At 50.8% G+C, this 8,670-nt stretch overlaps 1 long non-coding RNA gene across 3 annotated transcripts; it reads right to left on the reverse strand.

The window, feature by feature from the left end:
* Window positions 1-134: 134 nt before the first annotated feature.
* LOC103350429 (uncharacterized) lies at window positions 135-7,972 on the reverse strand. Of its 3 annotated transcripts, XR_011388384.1 has the most exons (4): window positions 7,582-7,972; window positions 2,199-3,996; window positions 1,116-1,278; window positions 135-897 (listed from the first exon to the last, which is right to left on the reverse strand). It is a non-coding gene; the product is annotated as an uncharacterized lncRNA (long non-coding RNA). The 3 variants fall into 3 exon arrangements; XR_011388383.1 differs by lacking the exon at window positions 7,582-7,972 and having other exon boundaries at window positions 2,199-6,914; XR_011388382.1 differs by lacking the exons at window positions 2,199-3,996; window positions 7,582-7,972 and adding an exon at window positions 1,648-2,183.
* Window positions 7,973-8,670: the final 698 nt, after the last annotated feature.

The raw sequence follows: 8,670 nt of genomic DNA on the forward strand, positions 1-8,670 counted from the left end.
CGGGGGTGTCGCCAGGTCTGCCACTTGGATTTGCCCCATGGGGAAGCCCCTGTCCAGACTCTCCTTGGCTGCAGCTCAAGGTGACAGAGAGATTTCTGCTAAGTGGATGAGGCATGACTTTGTGAAAGCTTGCATTTCTTTTTTTTTTTTTTTTTTTTAAGATTTATTTATTTACTTGAGAGGCAGAGTTACACAGAGAGGAGACACAGAAAGAGGTTTTCTATCTGCTGGCTCACTCCCCAGGTGGCCACAACGGCTGGAGCTGAGCTGATCCAATGTTTCCAAGGCTTCTTCTGGGTCACCCAGATGGGTGCAGGGGCCCAAGCACTTGGGCCATCTTCCGCTGCTTTCCCAGGCCACCAGAAGGGAACTGGATCGAAGGAGGAGAAGCCAGGACTTGAACTGGTCCCCACGTGGGATGCTGGTGCTGCCGGTGGATCCTTACCCACTACACCACAGCGCCGGCCCCCAGAAGTTCGCATTTCCTCTAACAGAGGCAGAGGAAAGGAGGGGACACAGTGGTCTCCATGTGTTCAGCCAATGAAAGGGAAAAGCCTTTTCTCCTCCTTGCAGTCAAGATGCCTGGGGCTGTCTTTAGTGCCCCGTCCATCTTCTGGGTCGCGGCTGGCCTGAGTGCATCCTGGCTGAGCCGGCAGCGGATCCTGGTGATGTGGAAACGCAATGGCTCGATCTGTTTCTGTGTCACGAACCAAGTGAGGCAATAAGCTAACCACGCAGAGAGTTCTTTTTTGCCACTTGAGTCATTCTCACTCCTGTGGCTGTGCCTTTGTCGCAAAGTCCTTTGTCACTTTTGAAAATGTTATTTCTTAGGAAATAATAGAACAGGATGGCCATGGTTAGTGCTGCTGGTAAGTTCTATTACTCAAGGCACATTTACTGCAATAGAAAAATATGAATCTGATCAGTTGTGTTAGGAAGCCTATTACCACCACAACCATCATCTTTGTCCCCAAACACCATGGTACCTGCACTTCAAAAGCCTGTTCTTCAAAAGCCATTGTGTTGGGGAAACAGGATGAACTGTGCTAGTCTGATGCTGATTTCTTTTCAAAAGGAAAAGAGAAGAGAATGAAAAAAAGCCGTGCAGTTCCTACCGCGCTCTCTGCAAGTGCTGTTTCCTTGCTGAGCTTGGTCAGGGGTGTTCCAGAATTTCTGTTTGTATTTAATTTGCATGCCTTTTTGTTTAGCTCCCAGTTGATATTCTTCACACGCAGTTAAATGTCTCTCAGGGGTCTCCAATTCTCCGTGCTTTCACACCTGTTAGGACAGGAAAAGAAGTGGGGTTGGGACTTGGTGAGGGCTTCTTGGACCCCAAGGGTCAACATGGAACGGTTTTTTTTGGATCACCCAGTTTTACTCTCAAACTTTTGTTAAATGTTTTAATATCAATAGGGCAGTAAACATAGAGTTGAGTGTTCAGTTTGCAGGAGGTTTAAAGATAACACTTCAAAAACATTGCATGCTTTTAGCAGGTGCCATAAGTCATCCCCCAGAATCCTCCTGTAGGTGATGCTATGTTGAGTTGTGTCCCCCAAACATGTTGAAGTACTGTGCTAGTCAGCTGCTTGTTTCCACAATGAAATGCCCACGACAAGCTACCGGGGAAGGAAAGAGAGGTTTATTTACCTCACAGTGCTGTAGGTTCAAAGTCTAAGCGGCTCCCACAGGCTCTGGAGAGGGGGCGCCTGGAGGATGGCAGGGCGTGTGCAGAGGAAAAGACCCACAGTGAGCCGAGGAGCAGAGGGTGACCAAGAAGAGCCAATGTCAGTCTTTTATAACAATCCTCTTACAAGAACTACCTTCCAGGACCCTGCCCCAGTGACCTGGGGTCCTCCCACCAGGTTCCCGCACCTCCCAATAGCACCGCCCTGGGGACCAAGCCTTTAACACTCAGGGTACTTTGGAATGTGACCTTATTTGGAAATAGGGTCAGTGCAGATGTAATTAGGTAAGTTTAGGTAATCCTGGAGCAGGGCGGGCCCCGAGTCCAGTATGACTGGAGTCCTTGTTGAAAGCAGAATTTGGACACAGATATATACACAGGAAGCCACCAGGGGAAGACAGAGGCAGAGATGGGGGTGATGGGCTACACACCGAGGAGAAGGAGAAGTTAGGGGAGAGGCCTGAGAGAGCCCCTTCCCTCCCAGTCCTGCCAGGGAACAACCTGGCTGACTCACCGATTCTGAACTTCTGGCCTCCAGAGCTGGGCGACAATCAGCTTCTTCTGTCTTTTATGACATCCAGCATGTGGGAGTCTGTTATGGCAGCTCTAGGAAGCTAAGAGAAGCGATCACTCTTTCTCTTGCTGGGGCTGTGTCATGGACAGAATTTGAGAACCATTCAAATGTCCCGGGAAGAGCTGACTTTCAGAGTTCTGAGAGACTCAGCTTTGGATTCTGGCCATGCCCCCCCAAGATCACGTACCCCTGGGCATGACCAAGTGTCCCTTCATGAGGATAAACGAGGGGCTGCACATGGTCTCCCAAGGAAGGACCCTGTCACCCGGGGGGCTTCTCAAGGATTGTGCTTCTCCTTTTCCTTCTGGGCATTTTGTAGGAGAGATGAGGAGCTCAGCACGTGGAGAGGTCAAATAACCCGTCTGCAGTCACACCAGGAGCCGGAGCAAGGACGGATGGCGGATCCGGGCCACCCACTCCTGCCTGCTGCTGTCCTTTGGTGCTCTCCCGGCTCCCATTCTAAAAAGGCCTCACACATTGTGTCCCGCGAACAAGTGTGAAGGGGACGAGGCAGCCAAGCCTGCAGCCCTGGATGCGGCTGGATCCCGTCTGGCGAGCAGCATCTGCTGTGGGAAGACCCCTGCACTCCCCGCCAAGTCTGCTTAGCGACTTTCCTCTGGTTTCTGCCGTCTTCACATGCAATTGTTAGCACGCGGTCATTATTGCCTCATAAAAAGTTGTAGTTTGTGCAAATGTGTTTTGCAATCTGCCTTACAGGAAAGGAGGGCTTGGGTCTTTTCAGAAGGAACCAATTAGAGCCCCAAGGCTGACGAGGGTTGTAAAGACATCAGGGCCTGGCCTGCTGGAGCCCAGCCTGGGTCTCTGGTTATCAGGCATTGATAAACAAGGGGCTTGGGGAAAGTCACTGGTGGTGACTAATTCTAGCAGCTAAAGCAGTCTGAATTATGTCTTTCTAATAGAATGAAGTCCTTGGTGGTGGTGGTGTGAGGGGAGGTGGGATTGGCATTTAGCCTCATGGTTAAGATGCACAGGTCCCACAGCAGGGTACCTGGGTTCAATTCCCAACTCTGGCTCCTGACTCTCACTTTCTGACAATGCAGACCCTGGGAGGCAGCGCTGATGGCTTAAGTAGTTGGGTTTCCGCCACCTATGTGGGAGCTCCAACTCCTGGCTTCTGGCTTCTGGCTTTGGCCTTGGCCCAGCCCTGGTCATTGTAGGATTTGGGAGTGAAGCAGTGGGTGGGAGCTCTCTGTCTCTTTGCTTTGCAAATAAATGTTTTCAACACTGTTGCCACAGGCGAGAGGTTGGTCTGCAGATCTGGAGAGGTAGCCTAAGTTGTGTTTCTGTCTCTGTACTGTATCAGCCTGTACAGGGCTTGCCTATCCTGAGAAAGTCCAGAATCCTCTGGAGAAAGCTACAAAAATGCCCAAATGCCAGGGTAACTCACCAAGTTCATGGAAAAATGGAATTGACAGACAAGTTGATTTTGATGTGGAAATTCTTGAAACCCATGCATAATTTTTCCACACTCTACATTTTCTATGAGCTTTTCGAAGACCCTCTATGCATAGATTTCCATACCTTTTTTTGCACCAGCAGGAAGTTATTCTTCTAATTCCATTTTCCATGGACTTTCCATGGACTTTGGAAGTTCTCTTCCAAACCTCATACACATGATGCTGCAAACAATTACCAGGGATTCAGGGTTGTCCTCCTTCGGCTCACTCTTAAGTGCCTGAACCCCAGGTTAGGATCCATCCACACCACATCTCCTGTACTGAATAAGAAAACTAGCAAGTAACAAGTGCCACTTAGAGAGCATTTTGTGACTGCTTTCTTGTTTGTTTGTTTGTTTGTTTGTTTTTTTGGTGGTGGAAGGGAATACATATACATTTTATTAAAATTTTTTTTCATTTCTTTGCATTGAACTTGTTTAAGTAGTACTGTTTGATTTCTTTTCTACCTAATGATTAGAACTGGTGCAGAAGGAAATGATGTGGCCTGGAGTGAGGAACAGGCATTGATGTAATAGTGTTGGTGGGGGAAACCAAAAATCAAGGTTTACTGAAGCAAAGAACAGTCAGAGCCGGTTGGCCCCCGCGGGGCTGTGAGCCCAGCACTGTGTGGTGGGCCAGGTGGCCTTGCGGTCGCTGAGCTGCTGTCAGTCTGTTTCCCCACGTACAACCCCAGGGAAGTCACACTGCCCTCCACACAGTCACCTTTCGAACACTCAGGGAGATGATCTCCGAGATTCCAGATCACCACTTAAATTGTCCCAGGCCTAGGAATCATTGTTAATATGAAAAATCACCAGTGACAAAAAAGTACCTGAGCATTCCTACTTTTTAGAATGTTGTTCTAAGTTTTGAGAATTTTAATTTTAATAAAAAGCATATTTCATAAAAAAAACCCAAACAAAAAAAGACGGAGTCATGTTCTCTCCCATCTTTGACTTTTTCTGTCTAAAGGCATAGCTTAACCTAGAAGTTGTGGGTCAGCTCACACAAATGGTGATAGCTCACTTGCAAGGTGTTAAAGATTTAGCTTTGTTTTGTTTGTTTTGAAACCAACTGCCAAAATTTAAAACTACAGATGGGCCTGGCTTACCATGGATGGACCTGCAGTATTTCACAATGGTACAAAAACTGTCCACATGTAGTAGAAAATGCCACTTCCCCTCCTGGATTACTTCTTTCCCCAGACTACAGCATGCTGTAGGCGCCTCCCCCAGTGTCCCTGAACAGCGGTGACCCCACGATGGAGAGGGGGAGTCGCCGGGGTCCTCCGGGGCACCGTGCTGCAGGCTGACATATTCAGTGGGTCTGGTGTGCTAGATGCATTTTTACTTACGATATGTTCAGCTTACAATGGGTTTACTGGAACATAGCTCCACCTTAAGTGGAGAAGCACCTGTAGATTTCCCACATAGAAAAACCCAAATTTCCAGCTTTTTCTTGGGGAAACACAGGCAGGACTGCTGGCACACTGTGTTTCCTGCCACCCACGGTTCCCCACTGCTGAGTTGCTTGCTACCCCAGGTGGGCCACAGCCAGGCCACCCCTTGGTGGCACTTTTCCAGGGGGAAGTCTAGAGCTGCAGGCAGTGTTGGGGCGTCTGGTCTCTTGTCCCACGCTTTGTCCTGCCGTCAGCTAGGTCCACTTGGCGCCGGCGACTGCTCCCAGGTGGAGAGTTTCCTCTTTGTAAAATGAACACGGGATCCTTGTGAGGATAAATGAGGTGAACAAGGAAACCCCTCACTCAGGAAACCATAGCTGTGAGCTACCTCATGCAAGGTATCCCCGAGATTCTGACAAACACTCCGAAGCTCTCTCTCACTCCAGGAGGGGTGGTCCCAGGTGGGCGTGGCATCCCTTGGCCAGCCCAGCCCCTGGGAGGATCAGTCTGCAGAGGCATTTGCTCCCTGAGACCAGAGTTTCTGAGAGCAAGGGCACGGGCCCCCACAATCAAATCCAAGCAGAACACAGCCCTGCAGCACAAACACAGATGACTTCTGCCTCTGGTGACTCACTCCTGTGTCACCGTGAACGTTGCAAAGTCCAGGGAGACGTGATGGGCAAAGAACTCTCTTCATTTTATTGAATCCACCCATAGATGTGCACTCCCGTCAGCTCCAAAGAAGCCATTATGAGGGATAGCCTGGTGCATTTTCGCCAAGCGCTCACTGCCTGTGCAAGTGCACAACCAGCTTCCTGCACAGAGCCCATGGCCAGGGGCCTGGGAACCTTCGAGGAGGCCTAGGCTACTCTGCAGGGGAGGGAGGCAGCTGCAGGGCAGTGCTGTGGCCCTGCGCGGTGTTATTGGTAAGTGAATCACCGATCCCTAGAAGCTATGCCCTGGAATGATCTCACTGCCGTCTTCCCCGCCGAGGATTCCACCCAAGCCTGCTTTAGTTTTTTGTTGCATACGAAGTTGCCTTTCTTCTGGGAAGCAGAGGACTATCCCTCGGTTGAGCAAAATATGAGTAAATGATTCTGGCAGTTGTAAAAGGATCTCGTAAAGCATGTACGCTGCCCCGCGAGAAAGGACCTGGTTTTTGACACTGCTGTCTTTGCAGCTCACTTGTTGCAGGTAGAAGCCTGCCAACTCCATTTGAGAACGCCAGGGGTAAGGCTTGTGCGAAGAAGTGGGGCAGCAGAGGATTCGGGATTTCCCCACACGGCTTCCTCCTCCGTCTCATGACTTGACAGAATCAACTGTGAGTCACACAGCCAGCGCGTGCGCTGTACGGAGGAGATGTTGCCTGTTCATTTGCCATTCAAACTAGGATTGCCCCCAGCAAGAGAACCAGGGCTCCCTCCAGGTGGGCTCTGCCTGCAAGTGGGCAACTGACCCAGCAAGGAGCTCTGCCCTGGGGTGAGGACTTGAAGAGGGAGCGTTTTGGACAGGAAACACGAGGTCAGACAGGTTCAGGCTGGGACTGGGATGGAGGCAGAGATTTTGTGCAGATCCGGGGAAGTCTGGGCTGGGGCTCTCCTTGGTAGTCACTGGCAGACAGGATCCCCAGAGAGATGCCCCTCCCCTCTTCCGACTCAAAAGAAGCGGTCTGCTCTGTTGAAAGCCTGTCTTTCTTAAAGTGGCTCCAGTCTCTGGATGCACTTTGACTTCTGACTTTTAACCATCTCAAGCCTTCCCCACATCTGCTCCTAGGAGAACTCAGTGGCTCGCCCCCCCACCTCCGCCCCCACCCCCAGTCCTGGCTTGCATGCTTCCTTATTGCTCCAGGTCTGTTCTCCACCCCCTCCCTGCCGCACAGCCCCCTGATCTCTGGGCAGTCACATCCAGGCAGGAAAACGTGGACAGCAGTCACTCTCCACTCCCACATCAAGAACTGCACCAAACAAACAAACCCTATCCTTTAACGTAGGCGTGCTCGCTACCTGAAATGTGCCGAAACCTACCTGTCTCCTCTGTGGCGCGGCAGCCGCAGCAGCTTATCTGGCTGTTATCTGACAAGACCAAACCTGAGAATTTCTTGAAGTCCCTTGCATCTCCAGAATCTACGATTCTGAGATAGACATACTCATAATGAGTTTTCCTTGAAACAACTTGTCACTCACACAAAATTCCTACTGACGGAACCAAGTAGAGGATCTTATTTCGTTTTGGCTTCAGGAGGAATTTCAGAACTTATTTTTTGGTGAAAACTCCCTTGCCCATTAAATACTGCATCCACATGGCAAGAATCGCTACTGAATGTTAATGTTCCCATAGCAAACAAAGGGAGCGCTTATGAGAAGTTGAAACAGAAACATGAGTGTGTGGGCTGTTATTCCCCACACCTGAAGGGGAGAGAGAGAGAGAGAGAGAGAGAGAGAGAGAGAGAGAGAGAGAGGAGCCTCACCTTCCATCTGCCTGGCCAGGCACTTCTGGGGCAAGCCGGTGAGGACAGCCCCTTAGTCCCTCTCCTGCCTCCCCGCGTTGGAGGTCTTCCTGGGGTCTTCAGGACTCTCCCCGCCCCTTTGCCTGCCTGAGGTTTCCTCGTCCACAAAGTCCTCACAGCACGAACACTCCTGCTTTCTAAAGACTCCTCAAACCCGGCCTGCCTGTCCTCCCACTCAGTAGGCGTTCACCCCTCCCTCTCACGTCCCCAGCCCTCTGCGTGCAGTGACAGCTCCCGCCACTGCTGGCTCGCCTTCCAGTGTGTGGTTTGTACACACTCGTCTGTCTCCACCACAAGACTCAAGTCTCTGTCATCCTGTCCCTCGAGCCTCTCTCCAGGTCACACAGTCAACAGATTTTGATGAAGTTTAAAGAAGGGTGACAACTCCCCAGTCCAGATGTGTGCCTACACTGCAGATGGCTTGGGACAGAGTGGCAAGGTGGGAGTGGCTTCATGGATGTAGTCGGTAGTTCTTAACCTTGGAGCTGATCACATTTGTGCTGGATGGTTCTTGAGTGTGAGGCTGCCCTAAGCCGTGTAGGATACCTGCAGCACCCATGGCCTCTCCCTAGTATCACGCCCCCTCCTAAGTTACAAGAACCCAGGCCATCGGCAACATCTGGACACATTGCCAGCATCCCCTGGAGGCATAGCTGTCCCCTGCTGAGAGCCGCTGGTGTAGGTGATTCTAGGAGGAGGCTGAGGGAAAACCCCACACAGCTGGCCAGGCCGCATTCCTACCCAGAGCTGCTCCTTACTCCCGCAATTACTGTTATTTTACCACAACAGCATAAAGCAGCCAAGTAAACCTTCTAGCCAGATATTTCACCTTATCAGGCTAGCACAGTGCGTGCCGATCAAACATTGGAATTGCCTTAAAGGAGGTGGGAAAGAGGCACCTGGATCAGGCATCATGGAAATACGGACATCTTTGGGAGGTTGTGGTCTTGGAGACAGTGCAACAGCTACGAACAGGTGCCTGGGGTCACGCCACAGAGAACACAGGGAAAAGGTGACAACAGCCCAACTGGAAGAAGGTCGCGGGGAGGA

Source organism: Oryctolagus cuniculus, chromosome 4 (genome assembly GCF_964237555.1).
Source record: "Oryctolagus cuniculus chromosome 4, mOryCun1.1, whole genome shotgun sequence".
In the NCBI taxonomy this organism is placed as follows: Eukaryota; Metazoa; Chordata; class Mammalia; order Lagomorpha; family Leporidae; genus Oryctolagus; species Oryctolagus cuniculus.